Here is a 21,373-nt window from a genome sequence, read left to right on the forward strand (position 1 = left end):
TAAGTCTCTCCTCATAGGTGAGATGCTCCAGGCCCTTCACCATCTTTGTGGCCCTCCGCTGGACTCTTTCCAAGAGATCCCTGTCTTTTTTGTACTGGGGAGCCCAGAACTGGACACAATATTCCAGATGAGGCCTCACCAGGGCAGAGTAGAGGGGGAGGATCACCTCCTTCGACCTGCTGGACACACTCTTTTTAATACACCCCAGTATGCCATTGGCTTTTTTGGCTACAAGGGCACACTGCTGGCTCATGGTCAATCTGTCGTCCACCAGGACGCCCAGGTCCCTCTCAGCAGAGCTCCTCTCCAGCAGCTCATTCCCCAAACTGTCCTGGTGTGTACAATCCTGGTGTGTGGTCTTGCTGAATGGCAGCACAGCCTTCAGGCGTGTCAGCCAATCCTACCAACTTTGTATAATCAGCAAACTTGCTGAGGGTGGCCACTATCCCCTTGTCAAGGTCACTGATGAAGAAGCTGAACAAGACCAGACTCAGCACCAACCCCTGGGGAACACAGCTACTTACAGGTCTCCAACTGGACTCTGCTTTGACATCGACAACCCTCTGTGCTCTGTCAGTCAGACAGTTCTCAACCCACCTCACTGTTCACTCATCTTTCCCACATTTCCTTATCTTTGTTATAAGGATATTGTGGGAGACAGTATCAAATGCCTTCCTGAAATCAAGGTAGACAAAATCTACCGCTCTCCCCCCATCCACCCAGCCAGTGACAGTGTTATAGAAGTGACCTCCACTTGGTAAACCCATGCTGACAACTCCTGATAACTTCCTTTTCTTCCAACTGTCTGAAGATGGCATTCAGCACAAGCTGTTCCATCTCCTTTCCAGGGACAGAGCTGAGGCTCCCTGGCCTGTAATTACCCGGATCTTCCTTCATGCACTTTTTTGAAGACAGGATTGACACTGGCTATCCCCCAGTCTTCAGGCACCTCCCCCACTCTCCAAGACCTCTCAAAGATGATAGAGAGTGGTTCTGCAGTCAACTCTGCCAGCTCCCTCAGCATGCATGGATGCACCCCATCAGGTCCCATGGATTTCTGAAAATTGTTGTGGCCTAGGCGCTCATGGACCAACTCTACCTTGACTAAAGGCAAGTCCTCCATTCCCCAGATGCTCTCACTAAGCTCCAGGGTCTGGGATTCCTGAGGGAGAGCTTTTACACTGAAGACAGAAGCAAAGTAGGCCTTCAATATCTCCACCGTTTCAACATCCCCCATTACCAGAACACCCCCCTCACTTAGTAGGGACCCACAGTCTCACTAGTCTTCATTTTATTCTTAACATAATTTCAAAAGCCTTTTTTATTATCCTATTTAATGAGTGTCAACCTATTTATGTAATACTATGTTCTACCTGTGAGGAAGTGTGAGAGTGAGGGGGGGCAATCAGTGCTGGTTCTGTGGCAAGGTGTTTATCACTGAAGAATACAAACTCTTAATGGAAAGATATATGGTATTAAGGGTGTTTGTGGGAACTGAAGCACTGTATTGTTTGACAGACTGTTTTGATGGTATAAGAAAGCGTAACTGTTAATGGCATATGGAAGTGTAGTTGAGGGAACGTGGAAGTGTGTCTTTGAGTACAAATAGTGGAATCTTTTATAGAGGAAAAAGGATTAAAGAGAAAGTGAGTTAATCTGCACTGACATAAGAGCAACCCCCCACTCCAATCCCCTGCAAGCAGAGCAGAGCAGAGTAGAGCAGAGCAGAGCAGAGACACTGTCCCGATGTAGCATGTAGTGTTATTCTGCTTACGAAATGGATGAGATCACCACAGAAGAGGCAAATCTTCTGCTCTGCTCCATCTCTGGCATACTCTGGAGTTCAAGGCATTTCAAAGCTATGGCACACCTACGTTCTTTCAATGATGACATATTAGTATGCTCTTGGCTCTCATTTCAATTGCATCTAAGTACGTTAAGGGTCATGACAGTTGACAGGAAGGCCAACGGTCCCTTGGAGTGCATCAAGCACTTTATTGCCTTCTGGGTGAGGGAAAGGGTCATCCCTGTCTGCTCTGCATTGCTACAGCCTCACCTGGAGCACTGGGTGCACTTCTGGGCACCACAGAAGATAAAATGCATTAAACTATGGGAGAGTGTGCACAGGAGGGCACTGGAACTGAGAGATCTGAAGTTCAGAGTTTCATTGGGATTGACTGCTTGTTCACACTAGGCCCTTCTCACATCCCACATCCTGCAACGAGACACAGGGCACATATGGGAGATGATCTTCACACTGTCCTTGCACCCCATGCACAGCCTGGGATCTTCTGTCCCCATGTCTTTCATTAAACATCATACAGGCTTCCAACTCACTGTTCCAGTAAGGATCCTTAGTCAGCATGAGGTCCTCCCTGCCAAGGGTCTGGGGATCAGGGCTTGGCCTTTCTGCTTCATAAAACAAAGGAGGGGTTTCTCAGCATCACAGCCACCATGCCAGTTCGTTTGCCTGCCTGTAGTCTTGGCTTCCAATTATCTGCTCTAACAAGTCCCTTGGTAAGCTTTCTTGTTAATGTTCCTGAGTGGGCCCATTAATACTCCAAGAAACTTCACTGTTACTTATGACTTTGTCTTGATGAGCACTCTGTGCAAACTTCTCTCTACACTGGAGGTTGATGGACTCAGCATCAAATGTGCCCTGGGGCCCATTATAACTTAAAGAGCCACCAGTGACTTGTGCCTTCCTGTTACCTTATTCACGTTTTCAGAACTTACTCAACAAAATGGAGAGAGCTTAAAGAGCAAGAATCCAAAATGCATTTATTGTCTATTTATTTATATTTGGGTTTATATAAGAAGTTAAAGAAGCACTTTGCAACTGATGTCAATCCAGGATGTCCCAATGAGTTCTGTACTGTTACTGTGTAGACAAAGTTCCTCCTCAACCTCCCCATCCCACTCCTACTCACACTGGCCCCATGGGACTTGCATCACTTTTCCTCACATCACTCTTCTCCTCTACCGTCACCAGCTCAGTGTTAAACCTCCTTTGTACCAACTCCCACTGGCTTTCCACAGAGAACCAGCTGCACACAGAAAAAGAAAGAATTCTCTTTATTTATGGCCAACAAACAGAAGGAAAGGTGATGCAATTGAATGAACAGTAAAACACAGTGATCAACTGCATGCCATGTCCAAGCAGCTTCTATTGAGGTTTATTTTTCATAGGGAATATTTGCACAAGAAATGAGTTAGAAACAGATAGGATGGGATAGATAGAATCACGGTGAAGGATTTGTCAACAGACTTTGGAGGAATGGAGCAAATTTCAGTAATCTCCCTTGGATAGATCAGCCAGGGAGTTGGGAGGTATCAACTTAGAATTGAACAGGACTCGTGAGTATTTCACACACTGAGACGGGTTAACACTTTCTTCTTGATTTCTATCTTTGTCTTCAACTCTTTTTTTCACTTTTACTGACATTAATGAACATCTTTCAGAATTCATGCTTTCTTTAAAGCATGAAAAAATGAAAGAGAGAAAGAGAAAAAAAAAAGAAATAGAAATAGAAAAAGGAAAAAAAAAGGATACGGAAAGGGAAAAGGAAAAAGAAAAGGAAAAGAAAAAGGAAAAAGAAAAGGAAAAGGATAAGGAAAAGGATAAGGAAAAGGAAAAGGAAAAGGAAAAGGAAAAGGAAAAGGAAAAGGAAAAGGAAAAGGAAAAGGAAAAGGAAAAGGAAAAGGAAAAGGAGAAGGAAAAGGAGAAGAAAACGACATAGAAAAAGAAAAAGTAAGAGAAAAAGAAAAGATAGGAAGGGATAGATAGAATCACAGTGAAGGAGTTGACAACACAGTCCATCAGTCTTTGGCAAGATGGAGCAAATTTTATTCATCCCCCTTAAAGTCAGAAATCAGACAGATAATTGGGAGGTATCTGACTGAACAATAAGAAAGGGATGGGGAAATCTGGCAGGCTGTGGCAGGAGCATGTGTCTAAATGGCCTGCTGAAAACATGCCTTTAACCACAACCATTTATTTAGGAGAGCTGGAGACACCTGGAGGATGAGGGATCAAATAGGCAGCAGGGAAGAGCAGCGGTGGGCGCCGGGATTTAGTCACAGGGCAATGATGGCACTGGCATCGCTGTCTGTGTCTCTGTACCTGAAAGAATCTGAATTAAAGGAAAAAAAAAAAAAAAAAAAAAAAAAAAAGACACAAAATCCCTACAAAGACTCATATTTACAACTAAAAATGGAACAAGACTCATGAGAATTTCTCATGTTGAAAAGGGTTAACACATTTTCATTGATTTCTATCTTTGTCTTCAATTCTTTGTTTCAGTTTTATTGACATATATGTTCATCTTTTAAGCTTACAGCCTCAAAATAAATAAATAAATAAATAAATAAATAAATAAAAATAAATAAAAAGAGAACCATTTGTCTTTTGCACGTGGCCTGATGCCCCTTTCACCCTCACAATTCCCACCAGACCTTCCATGCTGGAGAGTATGAGATCCAGCAGAGCACCTCTCCTCTTTGGTTCCTCCATGGCTTGGTCAAGAAGCTGCCATCTGTGCTCTCCATGGATCTGCTGGATGGCACATGCCCTGCTGTGCTGTCCCTGCAGCACATACTGGAGTGAAAAAGGCTCCCAAAGGGGACAATGGCCAGACAACATGAGACTCCCATCTGTCTGCAGAGGGCACCTTCCACTTGCTCTCCCTGATCAGGGAAGACAGGTACAGACACTGTTGGTCTCCTCTGTTGGCCATTTCCATTAGCTCTGACCTGGCTGCTCTGCCATCCCCAGGCAGAGCTCAGTGCACTCTCACAGAGGGCATTCACCCTTCTTTATCTCCTTGCACATCCATCCTAAAGTCTCTGTGTCCCCTTTGTGCTACAGTGCAGTTGTGGAAGCCATTCAACTGTGTCCCAAACAGGAGCTCAGGACTGCAGCTCTACCAAGATTTCTAGCTTCTTGTGTGTTGGTGTTTGCATTAGTGCAAAAATACAGGAGTAAACATCCTCACTGGAAAGCATCACCGGACATAGCCGGACTGGATAGCTCGTCTATGGTATCAGTGTGCAGAAGGTGGCACACAAACATTAGACCTATCGTGGATCTTGGAGGTGACGTAGCAGCACGGTCACACCATGGGCATGGCTTTCCTGAAGGCCCTGTGCTGCTCTTGTAGCTGTGAGTGAATTCACCAGACAGCCGGTGCTATCCCCTCTCTGGCCCTCAGCTGATGCCCAGGAAGGAGCTGTCTATCTCAGGGATTTCCCACACGGTTTATAAGCACTGGCACACATCAGGAGCAGCCCAGCAACAGTCTTGAGGAGTCTGTGAGCCTGAGATGCTCAACCCATGAGAGCCATGAGAGCATTACCTGCATTGGGTTTAGGGCATAGAAGAGAATTGATTTCACTGACTGGTGTGCAATTTCTCCCTGGCCAACAGGGGATGTGCGCGCAGTATTGCAGTAATGAATAAGCACTGCTGCTATCGCTGCCAGCTTTGCCTAACTAGAAATCTTTGACTTTGAGAGTTTCTCACACAAGGGGAGAGGGTAAGAAAGTAAAGAGGCACAGAAAACTAAGGGAAACTGCTCTTCTTTATCTTATCTATAAAAATTGATACAATTGATGCTGTCGTGATTTTTTTAAATTATTTTTAATTTTTACCCAATGTCGGTTAGATTGTTTTAAAATATCCACACACCAAAATCTGACTACCAAGCAAATTTAATGAAAATGAAATGAAGGTGAGTTAGCGGAAAGCACAAGGCCATATTATATTAGGCTCTAGCAAATTTACAGGCAGTCACTGCACGAAGAGATAGATCTGAGTTGTACATTATATGATTTCCACAAAGATTAAGGAAATCTGAAGCTTTCAATATATTTTTTTTATGCTTTTTTCATTTCATTTTTTAAACACCTGACCCAGACCCCAACCCTCACAGGAGCTGTAAAGATAACAGCAATAACCCGCAATGTAACTCTAATCCTAACCCTTACCCTGATTCTAAAATCGTCCCTAACTCCAAATGTAACAACAAAAATGATGCTAGAAGTTTGTAGCAAAAGGAACCTTAACCCTGATCATAATCCAAAAACAATCATTAAGGTAACAGTAATCTTTACCTTAAAAGTAATATTAATCAGAGCCCAGATGATACCTGCATCCAATCAGAAGCATGCTTTGTATTATTTAAGAGTTGTATTTTTTCCAATGAACTCTCTCTATTATCACTTTTATAAAGTAACAGAGTCTGTTCTTTTTCTCCTGACACTGTGCCTTACTCCTGACATCCCCTGGAAATGACCCAGATAGGGCACCATCAAAGTAATGCTAATAGTAATGTCAATCCTAAGGGTATCTCTAGCCTCAGTGTTAATGGGACGCTAACAACAATCCCAACAGCCTTAAACATTCTGGTGGTGTGAAAGAGGTGCTGCCTTGCACATGCTGGGCAGTCCCATTGCCTGTTAAATGCAGGCGGCAGCGTAGAAACATGATGCCCGTGGTCAGAATGCCCTGTGGCAGATCCTGGCACCGGAGAACTGACCGGAGAACCATGAGAGAACTGACAACAAATCACTCGACATCAGAACCGACCCAGTGGTTATTTACAAGCCTTGGGTGACCCAGACAGGATCTCAGAGTGGTGAATGTAGGTACAGAAGTTGTTACTACTCTGTTTTCTTCTAAAAGCTGCTCAGCTGCTTTGCGTTTCAGACCATCCCTGGCTTCACTGTGTGCATCTGTCCAATTGATACCAGGTGGTTTTTTTTCATCTCAGAAGTTGGGGGGGGGGGGGGGGGGGGGGGGGCGGGGAAGGGACATCAATTCAATTACTCATTTATTTATTGACAGAGATTCACGTTTGCTACGTTTGGAGAAGTTTTTATTTGTTTGCTGTGGTTTGGTTTTTTCTTTTTTTCTTTTTTTTTTTCCCCCCTTCTTTTTTCTTCCATCTTTGTGTTCTTCTCCTATAACCAAAAGACAACGGATCCCCAGGGTCTGTCCCGCAGACGTTCTTTCCGTGGTCTCTGCTGCCACCTGCTGGCCAATGCACGGAACTGCCACTGTTGGGCGTTTGGTGCCGCAGGAAGCACAACGCAGATCTGAGTTCTGACCGGTCTACGCAGCAAATCCGCCAATCTTTATTGTGATAAGCCCTCCACATGGCATTGCACACGCACTCGAACACGCAGCAGGCATAGATTTCTCCTAACTCCTCGAGGAGCAGGCAAGCAGAACAACTGAGCGCACCACTGCTTGTGATTGGGCCACCCCCATCATAGAGATGTGTGTTAGATCTTTTACCCACCCCTGGACTGGCCTAGTTGTTTAACGATAACCTCTGAAATCTGAGCTACTGGTTCTACCACCTGTAGTGTAGAATAGGTAGCCAATAAATGCTTTTCAACTGTGATGTATCTTTATTCTGCTCCATGCCAAACCTGTGACCAAAACCTCATAGGGGTTCACAAAGAACTCTGGCTCTGCCAGAGCCCCCATCCAGACCCTTCTTGAGTTACATTCACATCTAGTTTGGCTGAAAAGGTTGGACTGAAAATACTCAGTGCTTGGGCCTGTTTAACAGATATTTTTTCCTGATTATGCTGTCCATCGATCTTTTTAAACTGAACTCCTGCTCTAATCTGGTCTTTAAACATTTGTTGTCTCAAGACACTAATGGGTCCAGACTGGATTACCTTAGGGGCTGGACGCCTAAGTCATGGCAGCAGATGGTTCTCTGACCTTTCCACCACCATTCAGAGCCTGCATCTGGCCATAGGCACTCTTGTCTCCCCATCAATTGGGCAGCCTGTTGTATTACAGTACCTGAGGGCCACTGGGGGGTTCAGTATGGATAACATAGACCCATCCTGATGTAAAGGTGATGGCTGTAGGATGAGATCCCTCGTTCCTGATAAAAAATTTATTGACTGGGCTCTTAAATCATCTTCATAGATTGCCTCTTTCATGCCTAATTCTCTAATATAATTTTGTTAGTCCTCCATAGAGGACCACAGGCTGATATTTAATGGTATGTCATTCTTATTCGGCCATGTTATATGACACACAGCCATAAATCATTCACTGATCAAATGGCTATCCTCATTATGTTGGACAGAGCATACAGTCTTTGCCTGAGGGCAGGGTGAGTAGTAATGGATGTCAGTTTTGAAATTTCTAGTCCGTTCACCACAGCGCTTTCTGCCTCCATGTCCCATAACCAGAGCAGCTATGCTGGCATGCTCTCTTGGTTTCTGTCTAAATCACTGTACTATATCCATCAGTTCAGCTGCTGTATAATGGGCAGCAGGGTTTGGGGGGTTGGACACTGGTCAGGGCACTCCCACCAGCCTATCCTGCATTTTTTTTTCATTTTTGGGTTACAATCAGTCAGATCTCAAATAGATCTAGTCCAAATGGAACCTCAAAATCTGATCTTTTAGTGCCTTCATTTACAGAGTCCATTTTATACAGATTCCCTGTACAGGGTCCCCATGGTCTTCCAGAGAGTTGTTACTGATCTTCCATAGGAGAATGATTGAATTAGGTTTTTTTCCCATCAAAACTGCCACCTGTCTTTCCAGTTTTTCAACACTGTCATTCAATAGCTGATTTGCATCAGCCTGAGCCTCTTCAGTTATGTTCAGACAGTTCAAGGCCATCAGCAGTGGCCATGCCACCATGAACGCAGCTAACTGTCATTCTCAAGTTGTAAGTATGTCTTTGCTAAGACCATGGAAATACTCTGTCAGGTGGGCCAGGGACTCATGGACCCTCCCTCCGTCCCACACAGGGCCCCATTTTTCAGTGACAGAAGCAGTGCTGCATTTTGAGGATCCTAGGAATCCCAGGACATGCCCTGACAAAAGGTCATTCAAAGGGGTAGTCTTTCCCCATCCAAACCACCCCATTGATATTCACAGAATCACAGAATTGTAGGGGTTGGAAGGGACCTCCAGAGACCATTGAGTCCAACCCCCCTGCCAAAGCAGGTTCCCTACACCACGTCGCACAGCTCGGCATCCAGGCAGGTCTTGAATATCTCCAGAGAAGGAGATTCCACAACCACCCTGGGCAGCCTGTTCCAGTGCTCTGTCACTCTCACCATAAAGAAGTTATTGCACACATTAGTGCAGAACTTACTATGGTCCAGTTTCTGTCTGTTTCCCCTTGTCCCGTCTCCACACACTGCTGAAAAGAGTCTCGCCTCACCACTATGACCCCCACACCTCAGGTATTTATAAACCTGGATCCTGTCCCCTCTCAGCCTTCTTTTCTCAAGGCTAAACAGACCCAGTTCCCTAAGTCTCTCCTCATAGGGGAGATGCTCCAGGCCCTTCACCATCTTTGTGGCCCTCCGCTGGACTCTTTCCAAGAGATCCCTGTCTTTTTTGTACTGGGGAGCCCAGAACTGGACACAATATTCCAGATGAGGCCTCACCAGGGCAGAGTAGAGGGGGAGGATCACCTCCTTCGACCTGCTGGACACACTCTTTTTAATGCACCCCAGTATGCCATTGGCTTTTTTGGCTACAAGGGCACACTGCTGGCTCATGGTCAATCTGTCGTCCACCAGGACGCCCAGGTCCCTCTCAGCAGAGCTCCTCTCCAGCAGCTCATTCCCCAAACTGTCCTGGTGTGTACAATCCTGGTGTGTGGTCTCGCTGAATGGCAGCACAGCCTTCAGGCGTGTCAGCCAATCCTACCAACTTTGTATAATCAGCAAACTTGCTGAGGGTGGCCACTATCCCCTTGTCAAGGTCACTGATGAAGAAGCTGAACAAGACCAGACTCAGCACCAACCCCTGGGGAACACAGCTACTTACAGGTCTCCAACTGGACTCTGCTTTGACATCGACAACCCTCTGTGCTCTGTCAGTCAGACAGTTCTCAACCCACCTCACTGTTCACTCATCTTTCCCACATTTCCTTATCTTTGTTATAAGGATATTGTGGGAGACAGTATCAAATGCCTTCCTGAAATCAAGGTAGACAAAATCTACCGCTCTCCCCCCATCCACCCAGCCAGTGACAGTGTTATAGAAGTGACCTCCACTTGGTAAACCCATGCTGACAACTCCTGATAACTTCCTTTTCTTCCAACTGTCTGAAGATGGCATTCAGCACAAGCTGTTCCATCTCCTTTCCAGGGACAGAGCTGAGGCTCCCTGGCCTGTAATTACCCGGATCTTCCTTCATGCACTTTTTTGAAGACAGGATTGACACTGGCTATCCCCCAGTCTTCAGGCACCTCCCCCACTCTCCAAGACCTCTCAAAGATGATAGAGAGTGGTTCTGCAGTCAACTCTGCCAGCTCCCTCAGCATGCATGGATGCACCCCATCAGGTCCCATGGATTTCTGAAAATTGTTGTGGCCTAGGCGCTCATGGACCAACTCTACCTTGACTAAAGGCAAGTCCTCCATTCCCCAGATGCTCTCACTAAGCTCCAGGGTCTGGGATTCCTGAGGGAGAGCTTTTACACTGAAGACAGAAGCAAAGTAGGCCTTCAATATCTCCACCGTTTCAACATCCCCCATTACCAGAACACCCCCCTCACTTAGTAGGGACCCACAGTCTCACTAGTCTTCATTTTATTCTTAACATAATTTCAAAAGCCTTTTTTATTATCCTATTTAATGAGTGTCAACCTATTTATGTAATACTATGTTCTACCTGTGAGGAAGTGTGAGAGTGAGGGGGGGCAATCAGTGCTGGTTCTGTGGCAAGGTGTTTATCACTGAAGAATACAAACTCTTAATGGAAAGATATATGGTATTAAGGGTGTTTGTGGGAACTGAAGCACTGTATTGTTTGACAGACTGTTTTGATGGTATAAGAAAGCGTAACTGTTAATGGCATATGGAAGTGTAGTTGAGGGAACGTGGAAGTGTGTCTTTGAGTACAAATAGTGGAATCTTTTATAGAGGAAAAAGGATTAAAGAGAAAGTGAGTTAATCTGCACTGACATAAGAGCAACCCCCCACTCCAATCCCCTGCAAGCAGAGCAGAGCAGAGTAGAGCAGAGCAGAGCAGAGACACTGTCCCGATGTAGCATGTAGTGTTATTCTGCTTACGAAATGGATGAGATCACCACAGAAGAGGCAAATCTTCTGCTCTGCTCCATCTCTGGCATACTCTGGAGTTCAAGGCATTTCAAAGCTATGGCACACCTACGTTCTTTCAATGATGACATATTAGTATGCTCTTGGCTCTCATTTCAATTGCATCTAAGTACGTTAAGGGTCATGACAGTTGACAGGAAGGCCAACGGTCCCTTGGAGTGCATCAAGCACTTTATTGCCTTCTGGGTGAGGGAAAGGGTCATCCCTGTCTGCTCTGCATTGCTACAGCCTCACCTGGAGCACTGGGTGCACTTCTGGGCACCACAGAAGATAAAATGCATTAAACTATGGGAGAGTGTGCACAGGAGGGCACTGGAACTGAGAGATCTGAAGTTCAGAGTTTCATTGGGATTGACTGCTTGTTCACACTAGGCCCTTCTCACATCCCACATCCTGCAACGAGACACAGGGCACATATGGGAGATGATCTTCACACTGTCCTTGCACCCCATGCACAGCCTGGGATCTTCTGTCCCCATGTCTTTCATTAAACATCATACAGGCTTCCAACTCACTGTTCCAGTAAGGATCCTTAGTCAGCATGAGGTCCTCCCTGCCAAGGGTCTGGGGATCAGGGCTTGGCCTTTCTGCTTCATAAAACAAAGGAGGGGTTTCTCAGCATCACAGCCACCATGCCAGTTCGTTTGCCTGCCTGTAGTCTTGGCTTCCAATTATCTGCTCTAACAAGTCCCTTGGTAAGCTTTCTTGTTAATGTTCCTGAGTGGGCCCATTAATACTCCAAGAAACTTCACTGTTACTTATGACTTTGTCTTGATGAGCACTCTGTGCAAACTTCTCTCTACACTGGAGGTTGATGGACTCAGCATCAAATGTGCCCTGGGGCCCATTATAACTTAAAGAGCCACCAGTGACTTGTGCCTTCCTGTTACCTTATTCACGTTTTCAGAACTTACTCAACAAAATGGAGAGAGCTTAAAGAGCAAGAATCCAAAATGCATTTATTGTCTATTTATTTATATTTGGGTTTATATAAGAAGTTAAAGAAGCACTTTGCAACTGATGTCAATCCAGGATGTCCCAATGAGTTCTGTACTGTTACTGTGTAGACAAAGTTCCTCCTCAACCTCCCCATCCCACTCCTACTCACACTGGCCCCATGGGACTTGCATCACTTTTCCTCACATCACTCTTCTCCTCTACCGTCACCAGCTCAGTGTTAAACCTCCTTTGTACCAACTCCCACTGGCTTTCCACAGAGAACCAGCTGCACACAGAAAAAGAAAGAATTCTCTTTATTTATGGCCAACAAACAGAAGGAAAGGTGATGCAATTGAATGAACAGTAAAACACAGTGATCAACTGCATGCCATGTCCAAGCAGCTTCTATTGAGGTTTATTTTTCATAGGGAATATTTGCACAAGAAATGAGTTAGAAACAGATAGGATGGGATAGATAGAATCACGGTGAAGGATTTGTCAACAGACTTTGGAGGAATGGAGCAAATTTCAGTAATCTCCCTTGGATAGATCAGCCAGGGAGTTGGGAGGTATCAACTTAGAATTGAACAGGACTCGTGAGTATTTCACACACTGAGACGGGTTAACACTTTCTTCTTGATTTCTATCTTTGTCTTCAACTCTTTTTTTCACTTTTACTGACATTAATGAACATCTTTCAGAATTCATGCTTTCTTTAAAGCATGAAAAAATGAAAGAGAGAAAGAGAAAAAAAAAAGAAATAGAAATAGAAAAAGGAAAAAAAAAGGATACGGAAAGGGAAAAGGAAAAAGAAAAGGAAAAGAAAAAGGAAAAAGAAAAGGAAAAGGATAAGGAAAAGGAAAAGGAAAAGTAAAAGGAAAAGGAAAAGGAAAAGGAAAAGGAAAAGGAAAAGGAAAAGGAAAAGGAAAAGGAGAAGGAAAAGGAGAAGAAAACGACATAGAAAAAGAAAAAGTAAGAGAAAAAGAAAAGATAGGAAGGGATAGATAGAATCACAGTGAAGGAGTTGACAACACAGTCCATCAGTCTTTGGCAAGATGGAGCAAATTTTAGTCATCCCCCTTAAAGTCAGAAATCAGACAGATAATTGGGAGGTATCTGACTGAACAATAAGAAAGGGATGGGGAAATCTGGCAGGCTGTGGCAGGAGCATGTGTCTAAATGGCCTGCTGAAAACATGCCTTTAACCACAACCATTTATTTAGGAGAGCTGGAGACACCTGGAGGATGAGGGATCAAATAGGCAGCAGGGAAGAGCAGCGGTGGGCGCCGGGATTTAGTCACAGGGCAATGATGGCACTGGCATCGCTGTCTGTGTCTCTGTACCTGAAAGAATCTGAATTAAAGGAAAAAAAAAAAAAAAAAAAAAAAAAAAGACACAAAATCCCTACAAAGACTCATATTTACAACTAAAAATGGAACAAGACTCATGAGAATTTCTCATGTTGAAAAGGGTTAACACATTTTCATTGATTTCTATCTTTGTCTTCAATTCTTTGTTTCAGTTTTATTGACATATATGTTCATCTTTTAAGCTTACAGCCTCAAAATAAATAAATAAATAAATAAATAAATAAATAAAAATAAATAAAAAGAGAACCATTTGTCTTTTGCACGTGGCCTGATGCCCCTTTCACCCTCACAATTCCCACCAGACCTTCCATGCTGGAGAGTATGAGATCCAGCAGAGCACCTCTCCTCTTTGGTTCCTCCATGGTTTGTCAAGAAGCTGCCATCTGTGCTCTCCGTGGATCTGCTGGATGGCACATGCCCTGCTGTGCTGTCCCTGCAGCACATACTGGAGTGAAAAAGGCTCCCAAAGGGGACAATGGCCAGACAACATGAGACTCCCATCTGTCTGCAGAGGGCACCTTCCACTTGCTCTCCCTGATCAGGGAAGACAGGTACAGACACTGTTGGTCTCCTCTGTTGGCCATTTCCATTAGCTCTGACCTGGCTGCTCTGCCATCCCCAGGCAGAGCTCAGTGCACTCTCACAGAGGGCATTCACCCTTCTTTATCTCCTTGCACATCCATCCTAAAGTCTCTGTGTCCCCTTTGTGCTACAGTGCAGTTGTGGAAGCCATTCAACTGTGTCCCAAACAGGAGCTCAGGACTGCAGCTCTACCAAGATTTCTAGCTTCTTGTGTGTTGGTGTTTGCATTAGTGCAAAAATACAGGAGTAAACATCCTCACTGGAAAGCATCACTGGACATAGCCGGACTGGATAGCTCGTCTATGGTATCAGTGTGCAGAAGGTGGCACACAAACATTAGACCTATCGTGGATCTTGGAGGTGACGTAGCAGCACGGTCACACCATGGGCATGGCTTTCCTGAAGGCCCTGTGCTGCTCTTGTAGCTGTGAGTGAATTCACCAGACAGCCGGTGCTATCCCCTCTCTGGCCCTCAGCTGATGCCCAGGAAGGAGCTGTCTATCTCAGGGATTTCCCACACGGTTTATAAGCACTGGCACACATCAGGAGCAGCCCAGCAACAGTCTTGAGGAGTCTGTGAGCCTGAGATGCTCAACCCATGAGAGCCATGAGAGCATTACCTGCATTGGGTTTAGGGCATAGAAGAGAATTGATTTCACTGACTGGTGTGCAATTTCTCCCTGGCCAACAGGGGATGTGCGCGCAGTATTGCAGTAATGAATAAGCACTGCTGCTATCGCTGCCAGCTTTGCCTAACTAGAAATCTTTGACTTTGAGAGTTTCTCACACAAGGGGAGAGGGTAAGAAAGTAAAGAGGCACAGAAAACTAAGGGAAACTGCTCTTCTTTATCTTATCTATAAAAATTGATACAATTGATGCTGTCGTGATTTTTTTAAATTATTTTTAATTTTTACCCAATGTCGGTTAGATTGTTTTAAAATATCCACACACCAAAATCTGACTACCAAGCAAATTTAATGAAAATGAAATGAAGGTGAGTTAGCGGAAAGCACAAGGCCATATTATATTAGGCTCTAGCAAATTTACAGGCAGTCACTGCACGAAGAGATAGATCTGAGTTGTACATTATATGATTTCCACAAAGATTAAGGAAATCTGAAGCTTTCAATATATTTTTTTTATGCTTTTTTCATTTCATTTTTTAAACACCTGACCCAGACCCCAACCCTCACAGGAGCTGTAAAGATAACAGCAATAACCCGCAATGTAACTCTAATCCTAACCCTTACCCTGATTCTAAAATCGTCCCTAACTCCAAATGTAACAACAAAAATGATGCTAGAAGTTTGTAGCAAAAGGAACCTTAACCCTGATCATAATCCAAAAACAATCATTAAGGTAACAATAATCTTTACCTTAAAAGTAATATTAATCAGAGCCCAGATGATACCTGCATCCAATCAGAAGCATGCTTTGTATTATTTAAGAGTTGTATTTTTTCCAATGAACTCTCTCTATTATCACTTTTATAAAGTAACAGAGTCTGTTCTTTTTCTCCTGACACTGTGCCTTACTCCTGACATCCCCTGGAAATGACCCAGATAGGGCACCATCAAAGTAATGCTAATAGTAATGTCAATCCTAAGGGTATCTCTAGCCTCAGTGTTAATGGGACGCTAACAACAATCCCAACAGCCTTAAACATTCTGGTGGTGTGAAAGAGGTGCTGCCTTGCACATGCTGGGCAGTCCCATTGCCTGTTAAATGCAGGCGGCAGCGTAGAAACATGATGCCCGTGGTCAGAATGCCCTGTGGCAGATCCTGGCACCGGAGAACTGACCGGAGAACCATGAGAGAACTGACAACAAATCACTCGACATCAGAACCGACCCAGTGGTTATTTACAAGCCTTGGGTGACCCAGACAGGATCTCAGAGTGGTGAATGTAGGTACAGAAGTTGTTACTACTCTGTTTTCTTCTAAAAGCTGCTCAGCTGCTTTGCGTTTCAGACCATCCCTGGCTTCACTGTGTGCATCTGTCCAATTGATACCAGGTGGTTTTTTTTCATCTCAGAAGTTGGGGGGGGGGGGGGGGGGGGGGGGGCGGGGAAGGGACATCAATTCAATTACTCATTTATTTATTGACAGAGATTCACGTTTGCTACGTTTGGAGAAGTTTTTATTTGTTTGCTGTGGTTTGGTTTTTTCTTTTTTTCTTTTTTTTTTTCCCCCCTTCTTTTTTCTTCCATCTTTGTGTTCTTCTCCTATAACCAAAAGACAACGGATCCCCAGGGTCTGTCCCGCAGACGTTCTTTCCGTGGTCTCTGCTGCCACCTGCTGGCCAATGCACGGAACTGCCACTGTTGGGCGTTTGGTGCCGCAGGAAGCACAACGCAGATCTGAGTTCTGACCGGTCTACGCAGCAAATCCGCCAATCTTTATTGTGATAAGCCCTCCACATGGCATTGCACACGCACTCGAACACGCAGCAGGCATAGATTTCTCCTAACTCCTCGAGGAGCAGGCAAGCAGAACAACTGAGCGCACCACTGCTTGTGATTGGGCCACCCCCATCATAGAGATGTGTGTTAGATCTTTTACCCACCCCTGGACTGGCCTAGTTGTTTAACGATAACCTCTGAAATCTGAGCTACTGGTTCTACCACCTGTAGTGTAGAATAGGTAGCCAATAAATGCTTTTCAACTGTGATGTATCTTTATTCTGCTCCATGCCAAACCTGTGACCAAAACCTCATAGGGGTTCACAAAGAACTCTGGCTCTGCCAGAGCCCCCATCCAGACCCTTCTTGAGTTACATTCACATCTAGTTTGGCTGAAAAGGTTGGACTGAAAATACTCAGTGCTTGGGCCTGTTTAACAGATATTTTTTCCTGATTATGCTGTCCATCGATCTTTTTAAACTGAACTCCTGCTCTAATCTGGTCTTTAAACATTTGTTGTCTCAAGACACTAATGGGTCCAGACTGGATTACCTTAGGGGCTGGACGCCTAAGTCATGGCAGCAGATGGTTCTCTGACCTTTCCACCACCATTCAGAGCCTGCATCTGGCCATAGGCACTCTTGTCTCCCCATCAATTGGGCAGCCTGTTGTATTACAGTACCTGAGGGCCACTGGGGGGTTCAGTATGGATAACATAGACCCATCCTGATGTAAAGGTGATGGCTGTAGGATGAGATCCCTCGTTCCTGATAAAAAATTTATTGACTGGGCTCTTAAATCATCTTCATAGATTGCCTCTTTCATGCCTAATTCTCTAATATAATTTTGTTAGTCCTCCATAGAGGACCACAGGCTGATATTTAATGGTATGTCATTCTTATTCGGCCATGTTATATGACACACAGCCATAAATCATTCACTGATCAAATGGCTATCCTCATTATGTTGGACAGAGCATACAGTCTTTGCCTGAGGGCAGGGTGAGTAGTAATGGATGTCAGTTTTGAAATTTCTAGTCCGTTCACCACAGCGCTTTCTGCCTCCATGTCCCATAACCAGAGCAGCTATGCTGGCATGCTCTCTTGGTTTCTGTCTAAATCACTGTACTATATCCATCAGTTCAGCTGCTGTATAATGGGCAGCAGGGTTTGGGGGGTTGGACACTGGTCAGGGCACTCCCACCAGCCTATCCTGCATTTTTTTTTCATTTTTGGGTTACAATCAGTCAGATCTCAAATAGATCTAGTCCAAATGGAACCTCAAAATCTGATCTTTTAGTGCCTTCATTTACAGAGTCCATTTTATACAGATTCCCTGTACAGGGTCCCCATGGTCTTCCAGAGAGTTGTTACTGATCTTCCTGACTTGCGGAATCAAACTCTATAATCCAGAGATGGGTTATAAAGCAGGTATGTTTATTGCGCAGCGCTGGGTGCAAGGGGGATAGCTCCACCAAACTTGCACACCGTAAAGAGAAAAGTGTGTTACAGATATAGGTTAAGCTAATACATAATCAATAGTCTCCTCCTCAGTTTGATTACATATTCATTACATTCCCTATGGCCCCGTTCCCCGCAACCCCATTCCCTCATTCCCCCTGACCCCATTCCCCGCGACCCTTGCCGTTGTTTTGGGGTGAAATTCTTCTTCTGTTTTCTTCTTGGTGTTATCTGCTGGTACCATTCTCCCACGTAAGCATCGTCTTGCCCGGGGGTATCTAATCCTTCTTCTTGTCAGAGGTCTCTGGACAGTTTCTTCTTATCTTTATTGCCCTCTTCTCTGGTTTTCTTTTGACTAAGTGTCTGTAATTCCCCTTTTCCCTGCCCTTTTAAATGTAAACTATCTACAGTTACCCTTTGTCTTGGTTTCTGTGAAGTTCCCCTTTCCCTTTCTATAGCAAAGTGTTACCTTACCACCATTTTGAGGCTTTGCTCACTCTTCAATTCCCCCCTTTTCTTTAATCTAGCAGGCTTTTACCTGCTAGATTCTTAATGGGTCTCAAAATAGGCTCCGCTCTCTACCTTTTGTCTCAGCTCATGTCTCTTCCAAACCTCGTATTCCCTTCCGGTACCTTGGTACAAGCACATAGAGCACTTTACTACTATACAGGTAAAACTTATTAACAGCACCAAGATGGCTATAATGATTCCGACCAAAAAGAGCTGCTTTACCCATCCTAAATTTGGTAACCAGCTAGTGAGTGTATCCCACAATCCTTTTTCCCAACCTATGTTATCCTGACTTGCCTTGTGCAACACCTTTGTTTGTTCCCAAATTTTCCTCAAGTCGGTTTCAATTCTTAGATCTTTGTTTAGGTACACACAGCAGCTCTGATTTATTATTGTGCATACCCCCCCTTCTTTGGCTGTTAATATATCCAGTGCCATCCTGTTTTGAATCACCACCTTGGATAAGGAGGATACCTCTTCTTGGATTGCTCGCAATGCATCTGTTGTGGCATTTTCTACTATTTCTAAAGTAGCTGAGATATTCACAATTGCCTGTTCTAGTTGTGTCACCCCTAGAGATGGAATGAGAATTCTTAAGAAGCTATGAAAGCCTGTGCTGTGCACTAAGGGATTGTATGTGCGCCTAGTTCGAATCCAGGGAGTTCTTAAAAGTCCTCGTGGGGTGTCTTCATGTACTGTAGTTTGAGGTACCAAATATCCTACAGTACATGTCCCTGTCCAATTTATAGGTAATGCTTTTCGAGCATGCCCATCCCCACACAGCCACCAATACCCATTTGGTAATTTACATGGCTTGGGCATCTTTTCTTGATAGGCAAATGATGTAGCCATCCTTGCAATTCCGAGAATATTCTTATCTGAGACCCAGTATGATGCCTCATCTGTTCTAGGGTCGCATCCCGTGCCTTGTGCCCATTTCCCAATTCTAACAATCCCTGTTACTATTCCTGAATTCCCATATTCCCAACTACACCCTATGCCCGTTAAGTTTCGCCATCCCACCCCCACCCCCTTATCAAATTTTCTATCTACAAAGATTGACCTAGTAGAATCTAAGATTAGCAACTCAAACCTAGGACCTTTCTGTGGTTTGTCTTGTTTGTCTTCTAGACCAAACTTACATTTCCCATATTCCACCCAGCTTGGAATTGTCCAGTTTAGTGTTGCCACCCCATACATAGGTACTCTTCCCTCTCCTCTAGGGAGGGCCGTGCATATCCAGCAAGATTTATTGAAAGCCTGGCCAATTTTCTCAGTCATTTTCAGGTAGCTGTTCCCATGCCAGGCTACGACTGTTGTCACGGTCATGCTAAAAATTACCAAGCTGTTATACATGTTTTTGGATTTTGATCTTCAGTGGTCCTTCCTCTTTCACCGTCCACTGTTGTCTGGGAGCTTTCTTCAGGCGGGTGTGGTGTATCCAAGGCGTCAGTCCTTTCACCTTTGCTGCCGTGTGGGTGGTCAGGAGCACTTGGTAGGGCCCACTCCACTTTGGTTCCAGAGGTGAATCTGAGAGGGATTTAACATAAACATAGTCGCCTGGTAGTATATTATGCACTGGGCTATCTAGGCCCCGTGCCCTGGCCCCAAGTACTGTTTTTTCAATTTTCTTTAGTTGCTTTGTCAGATTTACCATGTATTCATTCAATACTTCTTCCCCAGTTTGCATAGAGATTCCCTTTTGTACAGGGTAAGGCCTCCCATAAAGGATTTCGAATGGGCTCAGTCCTTCCTTGGTTCGGGGTTTGGTACGAACTCGTAAGAGTGCCAGTGGTAATGCCTGAGGCCAGGGTATCCCAGCCTCTTGGCCCAATTTCACTATCTGTAATTTGATTAGGTGGTTCATTTTTTCCACCTGACCGCTGGACTGCGGCCTGTATGGTGTATGTAGCTGCCAATCAATTCCCAATAGTGAACTTACTTGTTGGACCACTTTAGCATTAAAGTGTGGGCCACGATCTGATGAAATTGCTGCAGGGACCCCAAACCTCGGAATAATCTCATGTAACAGAGCCTTTGTTACCTCTCGAGCCTTGTTAGTCCTACAGGGGTACGCTTCTGGCCATCCCGAAAAGGTGTCTGTTAATACCAATAAATATCTGAACCCCCCTTTTCTTGGGAGTTCTGAGAAATCAATTTGCCACTGTTGTCCCGGGTAATTCCCTTTCCCTATCTGCCCTAGGGTGACTTTATGACCTGACTTGGGGTTATTCTGTAAACATATCTCGCATTGTTGTGTCACCTGCCTAATTGTGGAATACAAGTTCCGGGCAATTATTCTTTGGGCTAAATATTTATGCAGTGCCTCCACTCCCCAATGAGTTTTTCTGTGTTCAGCCATTATCACTGCCCACAGTATAGCCGTGGGAATAATGATTTTACCTTGTGGGGTAGTGGCCCATCCTCCCTCTCCCACTTGCCCTCCTAGATCTTCTATGAGAATTTTATCTTCCTTTGAGTATCTGGGTTCACTATCAATTTGGATTTTACCGTCTGGAATTAAAGAATGCATTTCCACCGGGTCTTCCCTTGCTGCTCGTTTTGCCTCTCGATCTGCAAAAGCATTTCCTACTTCTTCCGGCATCTTTCCTTTCTGGTGTGCTCTGCAATGCATAATAGCCACCTTTCTTGGTCGATGAACTGCTTCCAGGAGCTTTAAAATTTCCTCGGCATGCTTAATGCCCTTTCCTTGTGTTGATAATAGTCCTCTCTCCTTCCATATTGCTCCATGGGCATGTATCACACTAAAAGCATACTTTGAATCTGTCCATATGTTGATTCTCTTTCCCTCTGCCAGCTCTAATGCTCGAGTTAGAGCTATGATTTCTGCCTTTTGTGCAGAGGTATTTGGGGTCAAGGCTTTTGATTCTATTACCTTGTTTGTAGTTGTCACAGCATAGCCTGCTTTGCGTACCCCCTGCAGCACAAAGCTGCTACCGTCAGTATACCAAGAGTCCTCAGCATCTTCTA

Source organism: Coturnix japonica, chromosome 32 (genome assembly GCF_054131305.1).
Source record: "Coturnix japonica strain WE chromosome 32, WE-NBRP24, whole genome shotgun sequence".
Lineage (NCBI taxonomy): Eukaryota > Metazoa > Chordata > Aves > Galliformes > Phasianidae > Coturnix > Coturnix japonica.